Source organism: Amblyomma americanum, chromosome 3 (genome assembly GCF_052857255.1).
Source record: "Amblyomma americanum isolate KBUSLIRL-KWMA chromosome 3, ASM5285725v1, whole genome shotgun sequence".
In the NCBI taxonomy this organism is placed as follows: Eukaryota; Metazoa; Arthropoda; class Arachnida; order Ixodida; family Ixodidae; genus Amblyomma; species Amblyomma americanum.
This window is the reverse complement of record NC_135499.1, coordinates 52,102,720-52,120,245: the sequence shown is the minus strand read 5'-3', so window position 1 is coordinate 52,120,245 and position 17,526 is coordinate 52,102,720. Positions and strand designations below refer to the sequence as shown.

The 17,526-nt window shown below is 46.5% G+C and overlaps 1 long non-coding RNA gene and 1 pseudogene across 1 annotated transcript; one reads left to right on the top strand and one right to left on the bottom strand.

Annotated features, from left to right (window-relative positions):
- Positions 1–2,555: 2,555 nt before the first annotated feature.
- On the bottom strand, positions 2,556–10,897 carry LOC144122953 (uncharacterized). Its single transcript, XR_013312955.1, has 3 exons — positions 10,378–10,897; positions 7,118–7,221; positions 2,556–4,256 (listed from the first exon to the last, which is right to left on the bottom strand). It is a non-coding gene; the product is annotated as an uncharacterized LOC144122953 (long non-coding RNA).
- Positions 10,898–15,366: 4,469 nt separating this feature from the next.
- Positions 15,367–15,956, top strand: LOC144122952 (uncharacterized; annotated as a pseudogene).
- The last annotated feature ends 1,570 nt before the right edge of the window (positions 15,957–17,526 follow it).

Below are 17,526 nucleotides of genomic sequence, written 5' to 3'. Positions count from 1 at the left end.
TCATCAGCTTTTTCATGAAACGTGTGGCGCCCTCTCTCGGTGCGTTGGAAAGGCACACGTCCCTGCTCGCGGCCGGGCTCGAGTAGCGGAGGCGGCTAGATTCCGGCCGTGCCCTGCTACAGTGTCCCTGCTTTGGTAGGTTGCTTTGGGAGGTTGAGCCTGCCGTACGAATGCGCAGTTTTATCAAAAGTGCCACCATCGGAGGGAGGCTATGGCCATGGGCTGCTACATAAAATGCTACAAGAAAGCGTGTGCCTTCTATGAGGTATATAGAGGAAATTATAAGAAGACTCTTTTGCTTGACAGGTACATTTTTCATTAAGCGCGTACAGTGACCACACCGGCATAGGTGATAGTGGAATTGCGTACGCAATAACAGCGCGAAGCAATGAAGCTTCTAGGTACTTTCGTTCAAGCAGTGAAATTTGTAATTCCCGGACGCTTCTACTTAGAGCTCACTCACCGATACTTGTATATGGTTCTTGCACTGTGCATTCAAAATTGTAAAATCGTGTATTAATGTCTACATTTTAACACTCATGTTATTAGCCTCAGTAGCAGAAAGCTCTTCCAATCTTTTGTCGATGTGGTGCAAGTGCAGCAAGGATGCGTTGAAGTGAATGTTGCATGTGTTGCACATAAGAGGCGGCAAACCTGATGCTGCGTTTTATGCCAGTAGGTTATTTGTCCAATGTAACAATTAGTAGTGTGGTAGTTCACATTTTTGTCTAGGTTGGTAAAGTGCTTCTCACGATTCGATCGTTCGCCGTAGAGAAGGGGTTTACCATTGCTGTAATCGATGCTAGTTTCGGCAATTCTGTTAAAGATGTACGTGAAGGATGAACCGCTAACGAAGACTTTATAGAGTGGCATGCTGGGAACTATTCTGAAGAGTGTGCCATCAGTTCGGCAAGCCAGTAACTACGCCGTTACCCAGAGCAGCAATCAAGAGTCAAACTCTAGTTAAATGTTCTTGATTATAATTTAAATCTGCTAAGAAATGAAGAGAAGTTATTGTCGGATAACACGATGTTTAAAAGATTACTGGTTTTCTCCAGTACGATGACTCGGCGCTCCACCCAACCCGTTTGTGCAACGCGCCGCTAGCGCGATTCATTAGCGACAGGACGCTACATGCTCGCGGCCCTGAATATGCAGTGAATTTACCGTGTTGCGAATATGTGCAACAATACCCATAAGCACTTTCGCACGAGTGGCGCGAACATATTTTTTTTTTTTTGCATAAGTTCCAACCTACCCTCGTTTTTTTTTTTTCTGCCGCTCTCCTATCTACTTTTCGCTAGCCTCTCTCTTTGCTTTTAATTCCACCGGTTGCAGTTCCAGTGCTTGAGGGATTAGATAGCAATCGCTGGGCCGGCAACATTTTTAGCTTCCTTTTTGTATTCTCGTCAGTTGTTGCCTCTGAAGCTGTTGGCAAACCTTGGATGTGTGACTCCCGGGGAGTTAGCGCGGCTTTTTAAGCGCACAAACCGCGGGAGTCAGAAGAGGGAGCCGTTTCCACGGAACGATCCAGCGACTTTTAAATGTGCCATGCGTCTCCATGTTCCTGGTGCTGGCTCCCTTCCCCTGTCGAGCGGACGGAGAGAATTTCAAGCCGTGGAGAGAAGGGGTTGGGGGCGATGAAAGAACAACTTAAACCGCGAAGAAAAGTTCGGGGAACCTGAAATAGCTTCTACACTGTAAAAAATTTCCGTACCTAAAACGTACACTTTGTACGTTTTAGAAACTGAACCATATCTGTTTTGAAAGAAACGTATGGACAGACCGTACTACAGTCAAGTATTGAAGGAAATGCCCGTGTTCCACCGTAGTTGTTGCAGGGGATAAAACTTAAAACATTATATTAGGCAGCAAAACTTGACACAACACGACTGTTGACCCCATCGGCATTTTGTACCACCAAACAAACTAATAACTTGCTTAAAGGCAGCAAAAACAAAACAAAGATGCTCATGATGTGACGCCACTTTTACATGACGCACCATTGGTCCGCGGACTAGGCGTCATAATCAGGTAGCAAAACTTAATACAAAACGGTTGAATCCATTCGCGCTCTGTAGCACCAGACGCACTAATAACTATAGTGGATTGCCAGATATGTCTGGCTGACACTGTATCAATGTGCAGTATAGATTATCAAAAGCTCATCCGGAACTGCAATCTGGCTTGTATACCATGGACTATGTTCGTGAACCTTTATTAGACATCGAGTCTAAGCCAAAAGATGCTCACTGGCTATATATCCTGTAGCTGACTCTAGGCAAGGACCCACATTTTCATTTGACCCTGAAGGCCATAACAATGGCCAGTAGCTGACAACTACCCATATTGGCAACACTCATGGTTTCTGCTGTATGTTTTCAGCTTGGAAGCTCTTTATAAAGCACACAAGTTAGAGCTTGTACAGCAACTTGCATCCCATTTGAAAATGTCCCTTTTGGTTACACCTGATCAGCTGAAAGGATTGTTTTGCAAATGAGTGCAAGTTAAGATAGAGGCCCCGCTGCTTTTAAAATTTTAATCCTAAAATGCCGACTGTAAACAATTTCATGCACAGCATGGCAGCGCTGAAGCATGGCTTAAAATGGTGTCCACCCGCAAAATAATTGAAGTTCATCAGTTTGAGTTGCTATCACAACTTTTTATTGAACCTCATCCAACAAAAGAAGCAAATACTGTAACTAGTAATTGGAAAAATACTTTGACATGAATCGTGTATACTGCTTATAACTTTTATTAAGGTTAGAACTGTAAAAAATGGCTAGAAAAATAACTAGAAGAGTGGCTTGAAAAACTCATCAAGAAAAGGAAATACAGTAAAACCTCCTTGATACGTTTCCAGTTCACATGTTTTCCCGGTTCGCACGCTCAAAATCACAGACCTTTAAAATGTCCCATATAGTGACACTATTTCTCCTGGTTAATACATTCCCGGATAACACAGTTTTCCGGCTACTGCGTTTAAAATTTTGACAAATTGTGGTCGTATAATACGTTTATCGACCAAATGCACATGTTCAAAAGATACAAGTGGGCCGAACATGAGGGCATGCGACATGAAAAGCTGAAATGCAGCGGCAGTCACCCGCAGTGATGGCTTCCCTGCTACCCCTAGATGCAAGGTGGCGAAGCACAACCACCACCACCACTACCACCGCCACCACCAACAAAAATAAAAACGGCGCGCTAGCATTCGAGACAGCCGTTCTTGCGGGGATGTGACATGAAGAGAACGCCGAGGTTTCTTCGCGGCTGCGTAAGGGCAAGGGGACGAAGCATCTACTAACTACAGTGATGCGCTTAGAAACTCTACAACAATCAGCCGCCGCGGTGGCTTCTCCGCAGTATTTATGTGCAAAGAGGCGAAGCATCTAAAAACGACAAGAATATTTTGGTTACTTTCGTCATTGCCGTCGACGGACCAGATGCGTTACGAAGTTACTTCCCCGCTTAATAGAGCACGAGCGTGGGCTGAATTCTGCGAGCACTAGAAATGGATTTGTTCAGATCCTGTGCTATGAATTGATTTTTTATGAAGTGAAATTGTCGATAAATGTCTTTGTACCTCATTCAGCAGTTACATTTCTCAAAGTTTGGTAGTTTGGATCATACCTTTTCCCAGATACATTTTCTTCTCGCAGATTTTTAAAAACATGTCAACGAGGTTTTACTGTACATTACAAAACTCTTGAATGATTAACTCTCTGCACAAAGCGGTTCAAAAACAAAACTGAGACATTAACAACAAAATTTCAGAACATTCTGCAATAAAACCATACAAAATAAAAATATTACACATGACGACACAAAGAGAGAGCTTGCTGTCTTCACAACAGTCCATAATAAATCAGTGACACAGAAAAGCACCACACCCACCATAAAATAATCATTAAATCACCATTTTGGAATTATGTAGCCCTTTTTAAAAACATTTTATACATCAAGCAAGCAAAAAAATTAAGAAACTGATTCATTTAGTATCACTGCATCACTGGTGCGATTTTCAGGCACACACGTAAGGCACAAACAGGCGAAGATATATGGTCTCACACATGGCAAACACATACACGATAAGATGTGGGCTCAAACATGGAGTGCATATACACACTACAAGAGGTGGGCTTCCAGACGGGGCACAGCTGCACACACGATAAGACGTGGCCTGGCCAGGGAAGTCATAGAAAGTCGACTCAGTTGACCTTGGGCTTGTGTAATTGGGTGCTGGCCTGCACAAGCTAAATACAGAAACAGAAAGCAGATTAGGTTTGGTTTATGGGGGTTTAACATCCCAAAGCAACTCAGGCTATGAGGGACGCCGTAGTAAGGCCTCCAAAAATTTCGACCACCTGGGGTTCTTTAACATGCACTGACATCGCACAGTACGCTGGCCTCTAGAATTTCGCCTCCACCGAAATGCATCCGCTGCGGCCGGGATCGAGCCCGTGCCATTTGGGTCAGCAGCTGAGTGTCATAACCACTGAGCCACCACGGCAGTTCAATATGTTTCACAATATACAAGTCTTAAATTATCTTTATTTTCGCCCCTTTTTTTCAGAATGTACAAAAAGATCTAACTAAATAGTTCATTCTTAGCATACATAAGAGGCTGATAACTTGGTGAAGGGCTTGATTTTAATCAGTAGCGACATGTTTTCAGACTTTCCTGCTGACCCTATAAGGCCTGCAAAGACTGCAAAATCAGAGCTTTGGGACAATGAATCAAGAAGAGCAAGGGTATTGTAGTGGTAAGCAAGAAACGTAATTCCCTCTATGCAAATTTAATAAAAATGCTTTCTGCATGACACCAATGACAAATAATGTTAGAATCCATCAAAATACAACAGCACGATTCATTTCACAAAACTATAACTACACCATTCAAGCACCACACAGATTAAAACTGATCTTTCACTGCAATCTTCAAGCACATGCCATGACATCACTCTCCCAACAATATTTCACAAGTATGTACACTTCAATAGACCAAGTTCATTTCACCTCCATGTTCCATCCCACATACCCAAAGACTGCACAATCACCTCAGTTTTACAAGGATATATTGTGAAACATTAGCTTTCAATTCATTAGCACTTTCATGAGCCATCAGATTCTGGAACACCCTGAAAAAAAAACATCGTTTCTCTGTTTAGTCTAGATACGCTCCATCACCTTTCACTGAAGCCGTCATTTAGCACGCCTCTGTACCCATCTCTGTTTTTGTTTGTTTGAATGCGGCTGTTAAGTGCCGTTTTGATTTTTTAACTTCTGTGTACCTATTATGCTTCCAATTTCCCTTTTTTCTCTGATTTGTCTGCCTTAACCGTGCTATATCACGCAATGATAGTACATTCCATGTGCATTCTAGTTTTACCCTGTGTCGCACATTTTATTGCATTATTTCCATGTCGTTTCTTATGCTCTTCTGTACAGTGATCATGTGTTCACATATTATTTACCATGTATTTTTTCCCTTTTTATTGCTTATTTTGGTTACTAATGCACTGTTCAGAATTTTATGCTAACTTAAATAATAGCCAACGGGCCTGTAAAGAAGGGTAAATACACGTTCACAGCGTCATGGATCATCAGTAGGTCACGTGCATTCCCACTGCATGGCACGAATAGAGTGGCGTGATGAAGCTCTGGGACAGCTCACATTTTTCAAAGCGCCTGAGAAAAATCCATATGCCAGGTTTGCGACTTCTGCTGTTGGTTCCAATAAGTCAGCTTTGTCAAAGCCTCACTGGTGGGTCACACCACACCCAAGAAAATTTAAGGGTGGGCCACAGGTGGGCCATGAAGTACACGCATTATGTCTCCAAAAATCATTGCCACAGTGAAAACGTTAATGATTTCATACATGAACATAATGAAGATACTGCTCTGAACTTCAGATGTGTGCCCAGATGAAAATTTCAACTCAGGTAAAGAATCGTTCCATGCGACACCCGCGGTAATACAGGCCGCACTATGTCCGCTGCTATGGACGAGGATGTGCTGGTGATCATTCTCAAAGTTAGATCGCATGCAACATAAATACCCCATTGGAAAGCCGTCACTGTTACCGAGTTGGTACAGCACAGGATGCATAACTTAGAGGTCATGAGTTCATGTTCCCTTGACAGCGTGTGGTTGTTTTTTCTTCTACTTTGTAATGAATGATGTTTAAACCAAATTAATTGCACTATAAATTTCCCACTGATAAAACCCACAAATAATTTTAAAAACGAACAATGGAAAATTCCTTCTTGGTTTCGGTGGTTTTTGCTTTTGGCATTCTTCAGGAAATCAGTCAGTTTTCTGAACAACTGCCACAGTCTCAGAGTGGCAGCGGAATTATATTACAGCACTTCAGCAGGGCATCACTTTTAGATAGACTGGACAAGTACAAAAAAGTGAGAGTCACAGCACTGCATCAAATAATTTCATTACACTGCAGTGTAACATATGGTACGTAACGGGCAAACATTGAAGGGAGAGAAAGGGATGACGTGCTCAATGCCCAGTGTCAGAACACTTCGGTACTTGGTAGCTGGCAGGCTTACTGTGCCAGTAAAGGCAAGGATAGTTCATATACATGCACTAATGTGGTTGGGGCTCTGAACATTCCTATTGAAAATGTGCTGTTGGCTCCTGTTAGACCTAAATTTGGGAGGTCAGGTGTATGCATGCATTATCTAAGGCAAATAGGAAAGTGGCCAGAAATGCAGCATGGAGTGATGTAGCTCATGAATGCCCTGGCCATGAATATTACTTTGTCAGTACCATGTCCACAGCCTTGAAAGACAAAGAAAGTTCCACCTGGCAAATGCTATATGTTAAAGTAAATGACACCAGCCATCGACCACATGAACCATTTCCCACCTACCAACATTGACCTACCATGCATGAACTGTATGTTACAGTGTAATGTAATGATGGCATTGTGCTTCGTGTGTTTTGTTGTGCTTGTTCCATATTCTTCAAGCTGGAGGTAAAAATAAAATCTACCAACTAGCTCTTTTTAAAACAGGGCACAGTTAAATTCAGCCTATTTATGAGCATATAACTACCACTTGCTACTGATAAACACCCAGGAGAGCTTCACTGAACCCACCTTTCCCAAATCCTCTCGCTACCTTGCAGGGGTGTGGCACAGCCATTCTTTGATAGCAATCGCAGCAGCAATGTCACTGCAGTTGTACACCCCTTTGGCAGCATCTGAAAGAGAAAAGAAAATTTGCAGGCAGATTTTGGCTTTTTCATAAGAGTTTTGTTGCTAAAATGATAAAGCAGCTGGTATGGTACTAGCGCCAACAAAGGTTTGTTGTTTAACAACGGTTATAGATATAACAAAACAAATGATTTTCACATGAGTTCACATTTTCTTGCAGATGTAAAGGTTGAGCATCAATGTACACTGCCCATGCTGTGATCTCTGGAAGCAACCCCTGACCTACACCTTTCACTGAACAAAGTTCACACTGGTTGTAGTAAATGTTGAAAATATTGTGCAAATGGCCCATTCCATAGGCTTACTTTAAGGAAGTCAACATTCACGCATTCTCATATCAAGACGCCTGACTTTATGACTTTCATATATACACGCAGAAACTAGGAATGGCGAACATAAGTGACCTCAGCATGCTCCTAGATACTTCAGCAAGATATACTGTTGACCTATTTGGTTCATTACCTGTTTGAAAAATAAAATAAATGCTGATATAACAAATACATGAAAAGGAAAGCACCCATCCTGCTCACTTCCTCTTCATGCCTTTGTCTTATAGCAAACCTGAGCTCAAGTTTGCCAGCACGACAACAGCGCTGCCTCACTATAGGCGAAATTGTATGGAATGCAGAGACGTATTTAGCCGGATTAACGCGCTTTGAATGTAATATTCTTTTTACTTTTGACAATGGCATCGATTTCTTCATTTTCACAGAATTCTGGAAGTCATTACTGTTGTCTTGTGAGGTGCCACAACAGTGCGCAGAATTCATGAAGAGCCAGGAACCACCCATAAAATTTCACTGCTTCCGAGGCAATTCATATGAAAAGCAGAGGCCCAAAACGTGAATCTCGTACATCCACAGAGTATTGTGTTTTTTTTTTTTTGCAGTAGATCACCTTAATGCACATTGTATAAGAATATTAGTAATCACAGGCATACCTCAAGACACCTCTGACCCTTTCAAGGTTAACTATGGAAACATCTTCTCAAATGATACTTCTTTTATCTTTTTTTTGTATCACAGTGTATTTTTGTTTCATTGTTGCTACAGAGCTCTGTTTTGGTTTCTTGTCCGTCTTAGAACTTTTACAATGACTGACGTTTCTAATATGACCACCACATTTTTTGCTTAGATGTGTATTTGCCATATGTCCTGCATTCATACTATTAAATGCCCATCAGGCTATTCTCTATCATTACTTGCACACCAACATGCCTAAGTACTATCACAAAATTCCTTGCAGTGATAGCAGCGGAGCCCATGTGTAACAGAAGGCAATGCTCAAGGTACCCAGCTGTAATACCGATAAAGGTGTGAAGCAGACAGTGGAAATGCACTAAAGCACCCTGCCCTGAATCCCTATAAGAACTGCACACATCAGCCCATAGCAATACTGCACAGCTTCACATAGTATGCCAAATAGAAACAAATATTTTTTTTTTCCCTTGAGGACCACGATGATTTCACAGAACTTACTAACAATGCACTTCAACAGAATGAAGTACCTAAAGGCATGCTTTCCCATCTTCCCATACCAAGAAAATAGTGATGCCAGTTTGTCTGTCATGACGGTACACAGTATCCTCCTTTTGTATGACTCGGCGTTCAAACCTCCACAATACCTGAGAACTGGCAAACCTACACTGTTTGAATGACAAATGTTTAGTAAAAAAATTTTGTGAACGGTAAAAATGCACGCGACATGAGCAAAAGCAAGGACACCTTCCTAGGTAACATATAACCTAGCTATGAGTAGCAAGGAGAATTCTGATGGAGTGAGCCAACATCTAAGGCTGATCTTAGCACAATGACCTGTACTCATACTGTGGTAGGACTAATACAAAAGACTCAAGGATAAAGGCGTTCTGGCCTGTGCCGATAAGTACAGATAGATTGTATGTGACGTCATGGATGCCATCTTTGGGTGTGCAGGCTAGCTCCCATAGTGTATGCAGGAACTGGTTGGCAATATACTGATTAGGGAAACGCCCAGGCTTTCATAGCGCTTTCTGGACCAAAAGATAGCGGTCGCTCTGACGTCAGAGCAAACTATGCATAACAGGTTTAATCCAATTAGAAATGGAAAAAAATTTATCAAGAAAGAATTTTTCACAGCAAAAAACCAAAGGAAATAAAAAAAAGGTATAAAGGAAACAGGAAAAGCCGCAGCCGCAGCCGCAGCCATTCGAAGGGCTGTTAGAAAAATGGGAGTTTAGGGAGACTGAATTCTAGCACACTTGATTTTGGCTTCAGTGATGTGAAGAGGCCTGAGTGAAAACGTTAATAAACACTAGATGTCATCACCAGGAGCTATTATCTGTGCTCTTTTCAAGATCAAGTTAGCCTGTTCACATTTGATGCTGACAGTACCCATGCATACATGGAATTCTGCTGATGTCTTTTCATTCAACAGTCCCAACTCACAGTCAAAAGGATAAACAAATAAGTCAGCATCGCTGGGCGTTGAAGCACTATCATATGCACAAACTACAAATAGCACAAGCATGTGAAAGTTACTGAAATGTACTAAACAGTGGTGGCCACAACTGCTGTCACGAGCTGTTTGACAGGGGCAGCCCATCAACATTAAACGATAGGCTGGCTACATGTGGCAAGTGTGCGGCGCTGAGAAGCAGATCCCAAAATTCCACCTCCAGGCCAAAGTGACAATGATGCCCAGGAAGCACCTCTTTGATATCAGCAACATTCTGAGTCCTTGGTGACTTAAACTGCACGTAAGAATTGGAAAGTTTAAAGAGCAGCTGTGCATTTTTAACAAAGCCAGAAAAGAATTCACAGAGCGATGTGATGTTTTCCTCCACAGCGCAAAATGCTAAATTTTCCAGAAAGGCACTGTCACTGTTGGCATATTTTCACAATGATGATGATGATGATGCTGGCTATCCTTTTGTATCTGGAGATCGACAGCTTTCTATTTATTTATTGATGACCACTTCTGTATTGTTCATTATTTGTTATTTCGTTCTGTCTGCTGCTGCCATGTAATGGTTTCCTGGGCCTTCGTCAAGATGTTCGTATAGCTTTTAGCCCAGGTGACCATCCAGATACTTGCTGGAGAATACAATATGATTTGATCAAGCCAAGAAGGTAACAAAACAAAAAATTAAAGAATAAAAATACCTAATACATGCCCGTGGCACGTTTTGGACTCCCTGAGCCTTCAAGGAGCGTGACCGTGTCGTGTGCGCCACCAATGTTCCAAACGCCGCTTGGTTCGCTCAACCAGCTTCCATTGCGGTGGCTCGCCGGGTTGGCAAAAACCGAGTGCCATCGCTACTGCCCCGAGGCTGTTGGATCCGCTGATCACGTCAGGTTGTATGGGGCCAACTGTGGAATTGTCCTGTGCATCCGAAACCGGCGGGTAAACACTCAATGAAACATGCAAGTGTTTGTGGGCCACTTGGACGCTGACCGCTCTCAAAGAATGCACATTTAGCCAAGGTGCGCACACGAAAGGACACACAACCACTGTCTCATTCAATGAGCACTGATGACACTATTCCTCGGAACAATGAGCAAGTGCGAAGCATTTGGGTAAGGACACTTGTGGTAACCAGAGGTGTTGCCAGTTACAAGCTAACGTAACCAGACCTGCTGCTCAGTGGCACACCTATTCATGTTGTCTGGGAAGTTGCTTGGGACAGCAGTAACCTACACTAGCAGGACCTCCTATAATGGCTGGGCACTGGGAGCCTTAGCCTATACGTGCTCGAGCTTAGGTTGGCAGTAATAAGACCACTGCGGTCAATAGCCTTGAAATAAAGGAGGCAGCTCAAGTGCAATTAGACAAGACCGCAAAGTCACAAGACATCATGACAGGCTTTGAGCAACACATCAGAAAACATTGAAGTGTGCACAAATGAGCAGCCAAACACGGCTGCCACACAATGCATGTTGTCAGACATATGGTACAGAAGCACCTGAAGACTGCCACACAAGCATATGGTCTCCACTAGACCCAGTAGTTGTTTTTTTTTTAAGCGTACTAAAAATGGTGCGTTTATACAGAAATATTCGCAAAATTTCTTTTATCGTTCCCCGCCAGATCACTCCTGCGGTTGCCACACTGCTCATTCATGATGCAAAGACAGCATTGTAATCAGCATCAATATAACACCTGTAGCATTTGCTGTACGAGATCAGAAACGCGCACTCTACCTCACAGTATCTCACAGGAAGAAAATTTACTTTGCACGCACGCAAGCAGCTGTCCTTGCCATGGAAGAACCGAGCAATGGGAGCTGTAGCTCAATTTCTTCCTCCCAGCGTGCGATGACAATTATGAGGCACAACAACGAAGCACCAAGAACTGGCAAGACAATAAAGCCTATTTCAAACGCCGATGTAAAGGTGAGCCAAAATTCTGACCGAGGTGGGGAGTAGCTGGATTTTGAGTTGCGGCGGTCGTCACGGCCAGACTACACAGCCAGCATCGGTGCCCACTTGCTGCGCCGTTCGGCTGCCCTAGCGTTAGCTCAAAATCAGCTGTCATGATTCCATTGAACTTCAGCATATTAGAAAAATGCGCGTAATACAGTACATTGTTCTTGGGCATTTTCCTCGTTAGCGTTCCATAACCCCTCTCGCAACGGCGCCTCTCCTCCTCCTGTACCCTCCTCGTCTTCTTTTTCTCCCTTTCCTTCTATTTTCTCTCCTCCTCCTGTACCCTCCTCGCCTTTTTTTTTCTCTTTCCTTCTATCTCTCTTTTTCCTCCGCCTCCTCGCTTAGTTCTCCTCTTTCACAGCCGTTCCGCTCTTCGCTCCGTTCCTTTCTTTCTATAACCTCCCGCCTCGCCAGCCATTGAGCATACAGCGGTATCTGGGCATCCATTATTGTGTGCAGCGGCAGGGGCATAGAAAGCGTGGTGCAGCGTCTTGTGCGCGCTTATTTTGGAGCATTTCTGCAGCCGCCGCAGAGAAAGCGATTCGGGGACGTATTTTCGCCTTCGGAACGCGTTCGAATCGTTGTGCAGCGCTCTGCGCCCATTTATGCAGCCACAGAGCCCTGTTCATTAACCGCCGCAGAGAAAACGATTCGGGGACGTATTTTCGCCTTCGGAAAGCGATTCGGGGACGTATTTTCGCCTTCGGAACGCGTTCGAATAGTGGTGCAGCGCTCTGCGCCCATTTATGCAGCCACAGAGCCCTGTTCATTAACCGCCGCAGTGAAAGCGATTCGGGGACGTATTTTCGCCTTCGGAACGCGTTCGAATCGTGGTCCAACGCGCAAAAACGCGAGACAAACTACCCGTAGTCAAGTATTAGGGCCAAGCATACACCACGCAAGAGTGGCAGATCGGGCTAGTTGGTATTTTTCCATAATGCGGTACAGCGCGAATAAAGACGGGGACGAAGCGAGACAAGACACCACAGCGACAGAAAAAAACATAGTTCGCGTAGAGAAAGCTATTGCGGACGTACTTACGCCCGCGCAACAGGTACGAACCGTGGTCCCTCGTGCTCTGTGGTGTATCCAGCACGCGAATTACGCTCCTTTCGAGCAAAAAGCGCGATTCTGCTTGCATTTCTACAGCCGAAGATGCATACAAAGGAATACCGAGTTTTGGCGGGAAATGCGTCGCGAGCCTCCGCGAACTCCCGGCGTAAAAAAAAAAGAAAAAAAAACAAACCCCGCCCTCCGAGACTGACCACTCAGGCCTGCGCATACCGAGTTTTGGCGGGAAATGCGTCGCGACCCTCCTCGCCTTTTTTTTCTCTTTCCTTCTATCTCTTTTTTTCCTCCGCCTCCTCGCTTAGTTCTCCTCTTTCACAGCCGTTCCGCTCTTCGCTCCGTTCCTTTCTTTTCTATAACCTCCCGCCTCGCCAGCCATTGAGCATACAGCGGTATCTGGGCATCCATTATTGTGCCGTGCAGCGGCAGGGGCATACAAAGCGTGGTGCAGCGTCTTGTGCGCGCTTATTTTGGAGCATTTCTGCAGCCGCCGCAGAGAAAGCGATTCGGGGACGTATTTTCGCCTTCGGAACGCGTTCGAATCGTTGTGCAGCGCTCTGCGCCCATTTATGCAGCCACAGAGCCCTGTTCATTAACCGCCGCAGAGAAAGCGATTCGGGGACGTATTTTCGCCTTCGGAACGCGTTCGAATCGTGGTGCAGCGTCTTGTGCGCGCTTGTTTTGGAGCGAAAACGCGGCTCTGCGCCCATTTATGCAGCCACAGAGCCCTGTTCATTAACCGCCGCAGAGAAAACGATTCGGGGACGTATTTTCGCCTTCGGAACGCGTTCGAATAGTGGTGCAGCGCTCTGCGCCCATTTATGCAGCCACAGAGCCCTGTTCATTAACCGCCGCAGAGAAAGCGATTCGGGGACGTATTTTCGCCTTCGGAACGCGTTCGAATAGTGGTGCAGCGCTCTGCGCCCATTTATGCAGCCACAGAGCCCTGTTCATTAACGCCGCAGAGAAAACGATTCGGGGACGTATTTTCGCCTTCGGAACGCGTTCGAATAGTGGTGCAGCGCTCTGCGCCCATTTATGCAGCCACAGAGCCCTGTTCATTAACCGCCGCAGAGAAAACGATTCGGGGACGTATTTTCGCCTTCGGAACGCGTTCGAATAGTGGTGCAGCGCTCTGCGCCCATTTATGCAGCCACAGAGCCCTGTTCATTAACCGCCGCAGAGAAAGCGATTCGGGGACGTATTTTCGCCTTCGGAACGCGTTCGAATCGTGGTCCAACGCGCAATAACGCGGGACAAACTACCCGTAGTCAAGTATTAGGGCCAAGCATACACCACGCAAGAGTGGCAGATCGGGCTAGTTGGTATTTTTCCATAATGCGGTACAGCGCGAATAAAGACGGGGACGAAGCGAGACAAGACACCACAGCGACAGAAAAAAACATAGTTCGCGTAGAGAAAGCTATTGCGGACGTACTTACGCCCGCGCAACAGGTACGAACCGTGGTCCCTCGTGCTCTGTGGTGTATCCAGCACGCGAATTACGCTCCTTTCGAGCAAAAAGCGCGATTCTGCTTGCATTTCTACAGCCGAAGATGCATACAAAGGAATACCGAGTTTTGGCGGGAAATGCGTCGCGAGCCTCCGCGAACTCCCGGCGTAAAAAAAAAGAAAAAAAAAAAACAAACCCCGCCCTCCGAGACTGACCACTCAGGCCTGCGCATACCGAGTTTTGGCGGGAAATGCGTCGCGACCCTCCGCGAACTCCCGGCGTTAAAAAAAATAAGAACAAAAAACACAAACCCCGCCCTCCGAGACGGACCACTCAGGCCTGCGCATGCCGAGTTTTGGCGGGAAATGCGTCGCGACCCTCCGCGAACTCCCGGCGTTAAAAAAAAATAAAAACAAAAAACTCAAACCCCGCCCTCCGAGACGGAGCACTAAGGCCTGCGCGCAAAAAAGTCACGTGGTTTTGCGAGGGCTCCTCTTCATATCTCTCTCCCTCTTCTAGGCCTCAACCCTATATAAGCGCTGCATTTTGCGAACTGCATTGTCTCCAGACTCTTTGGAAGTGGTTTCGGAGATTCACCCGTCACTGTTGCCATTTCCGTCTCTTTTTGTACATTTTCCTCAATGGCTTCTTCGGTCCGCTGGGATCCCAAATTCAGCGAAATGGGCCGCATCGTGGCCGATGAAGCGGTCCAGGAAGAATTCGTCAAGTCGCTTCGTCTCGCACCGCGGTCATCTGCAGTGCGACCCCCCCAGCCGTCCACCAGCTCCGGAGGCCGCCCGGCGAAATCCGAGTACTGGGGCATTTGTGGACAACTGGGGTTCAATGACGACAAGCCGGACTGCGTGGGGGAAGTTGTCACCTTCTACCGCGTCTCATCCAAGGGGAAGCGGGCGCAGTTCCGGTGCAACAGATGCCGCAAACAACTGTCGCAACTGCACGGCACCACTGCGTTACGAGGAGGTGCTGCTCTGCGAGCAAGTGGAGGCGCTTCAGCGAGCTTTTTTGCCCGCAAGGACTCCCTAGGCCGCCCAAACGTGAAGCTGCCGAGGTCAGCTGTGCTGTACCTCACCTTCTGCATGTCGAAGGAAATATCGATGACGGTCGCCAGAGAAATGCAGAACGGGGAGGTATCGAAGCAGGCCTGCACCGACTGGACGAACTACGTCCGCGAGGTCTGCTGTGCTGAGCTATCGCAGCAGCCCCCCATGGGTGGACCTGGAGAAGTGGTGCAGGTGGACGAGTGCCTTATGAGGGGCAAGCTCAAAGCCAACCGCGGCCGACTTTTGGCAGGCGACAACGTGCCAGCGCACCGCCAGAATAACTACGGCGGCGTGGTGGACCGTGGGTGTTTGGAATGATCTGGGAGGCGACCAAGAAGTTGCGCCTCTTCAAGGTCGACCGGCGCGAAGCGGCGACTCAGGGAGCCATCATCGCCGCCAACGTTAAGCCGGGGACCACCATTGTCAGCGACGAGTGGGCGGCGTACCAATGTGTGCCGGGGTTGCTCGACGGCAACGGGGTCAACATGAACTTGACTCACCAGACATTCAACCATTCGCAGTTTTTCGTTGACCCCGTTACCGGCGCACAGAGCATCGAGAGCTCATGGCAGAAGGCCAAGGCCCGGCTCATAAGAAGCGGTCGGAAACTTACGCCGCAGCTCACGGAGACGTACCTGGGCTGGCTTTGGTGGCAGTCAATCAACGGGAGGAAGCGCTGCCATGACCCGTTCCTTCGGCTGATGGAGGCCATCGCCAGGCACTACCCTATGTGAAGAGGACCTCTGTCATCTCTATCTGCACTGCACGAGGCCCTCCGGGTCTCAAAGCTGCTTTGCCAGCTTTTTTTTCTTTTCACGGTCCCTCTGGGGGCCACCAAACGAGCCTTGGCAGAGCTCGCACGGTGCGTGCCACTGTCTCTCTCCCGAGTAACCCTCTCTCTAAACCGAGTCTGTTATCTGCAGGAACCGGTGCTTGAACTGCTCTTGTTTTTTAATAAAGAGTTCACCATCGCCACTGTGCACTCGGGTAATTTCTTTTGCATTGCCACACGCAAGTACCCGTGCATAATGCTGAAGGAAACTTGTAGGGCCAGGAAACGCGCCCGATTAAGACTGTTACGCGTTATTGCGCGACAGAAAGCAGCGAAAGCGCGCCGTGGTAGAAACACGTGGACTAGATGCCCTCAAATCGGACTTATCGTCCGACGGAGGACGTTTATGTGTTTCTTTGACGGCTGAACGTGGTCATTTCACGAAGGAAATGTTTTCAGTCAAAAATTGGGAACCAGGAAGACGTCGTTACTGTATATACACGTTAACAATCGCTTTGTTTGCACGAAACAACCGCAAGGCCGCGTGGAAGGCACGCGCGTGATTAAAACTTTTACTCATGTTATTACGCGATAAATCCGCCCAAAGAGGAAAAAGGCGCGGGAAGTGACCCGTGTCCCTGCCGCGGAAAGCGAGAGGAGTGGGTGAAACGAATTTGGCTTTGGTTTGTTTAGCTTTGATTAAACCTGGGGTGACGCGATAGTCAGATCTGGCCGAGTGGGACTCGCTCTGTCGAATTGCAAAGTTAGTCTTTAGCTGCTGCTTTTCGCAGGGCGTGCCTTCATCTTCGTTCCTGGATGTGGATTCACTCTCTCCGCCCCCCCCCCCCCCCCCCTTCGCTTGGCACGGCGCATGCGGACAGCTGTTGCAGCTCGGTTTCGCTGGCGCGCCAACGGCACCAGCAGCGGAGCTCAAGGGGTGCCACGCTGAAGCAGTGCTGCCAACCTCGAAAGCCACTTCTCCCGCAATTTTTCACTCAAAATTCCCTAGATTTCCCTAGATGCGAAAAGTAATATTCAGGCATAGAAAAAATGCGCGTAGTTGAATTGCAAAGTCTTTTATTTCGCAGAGACCCCTTTAGCACACTTTCAATACAATAACACATTTATGAGAACTCGCGTATCACGAGTAAGAAAAACATTCGAGTTATCGAAACCTAACGAATCCTGGACTAAGCCCTGAAAGGAATGAAACTGTCGCCGTGATTACAACAATAATATATTTTTCCCCTAAACGTTTAAATTCTCTAGATATAGGAGAAAATCCCTAGGGTTCGCAGGCCTGCGCCGAAGGCTCGGAAGAGCTGGCGCAGTGCAAACAGAAAGAGGAGTGGGTGGGGGAAGAGGAGGAGAGGCCGGAGCAGCGAGGAGGGTTATGGAACGCCAACGAGGACTCGCGTGCCGTCGGCTCGCGCGCGCCTCGGTACTGCAGTAAACAAGGCAGCTGAGGCGTGCTTTTTGAGAGCTGTAGAGAAGTTCACTGAGAGTGAACAAAATTGAAAATGAACTTGGAG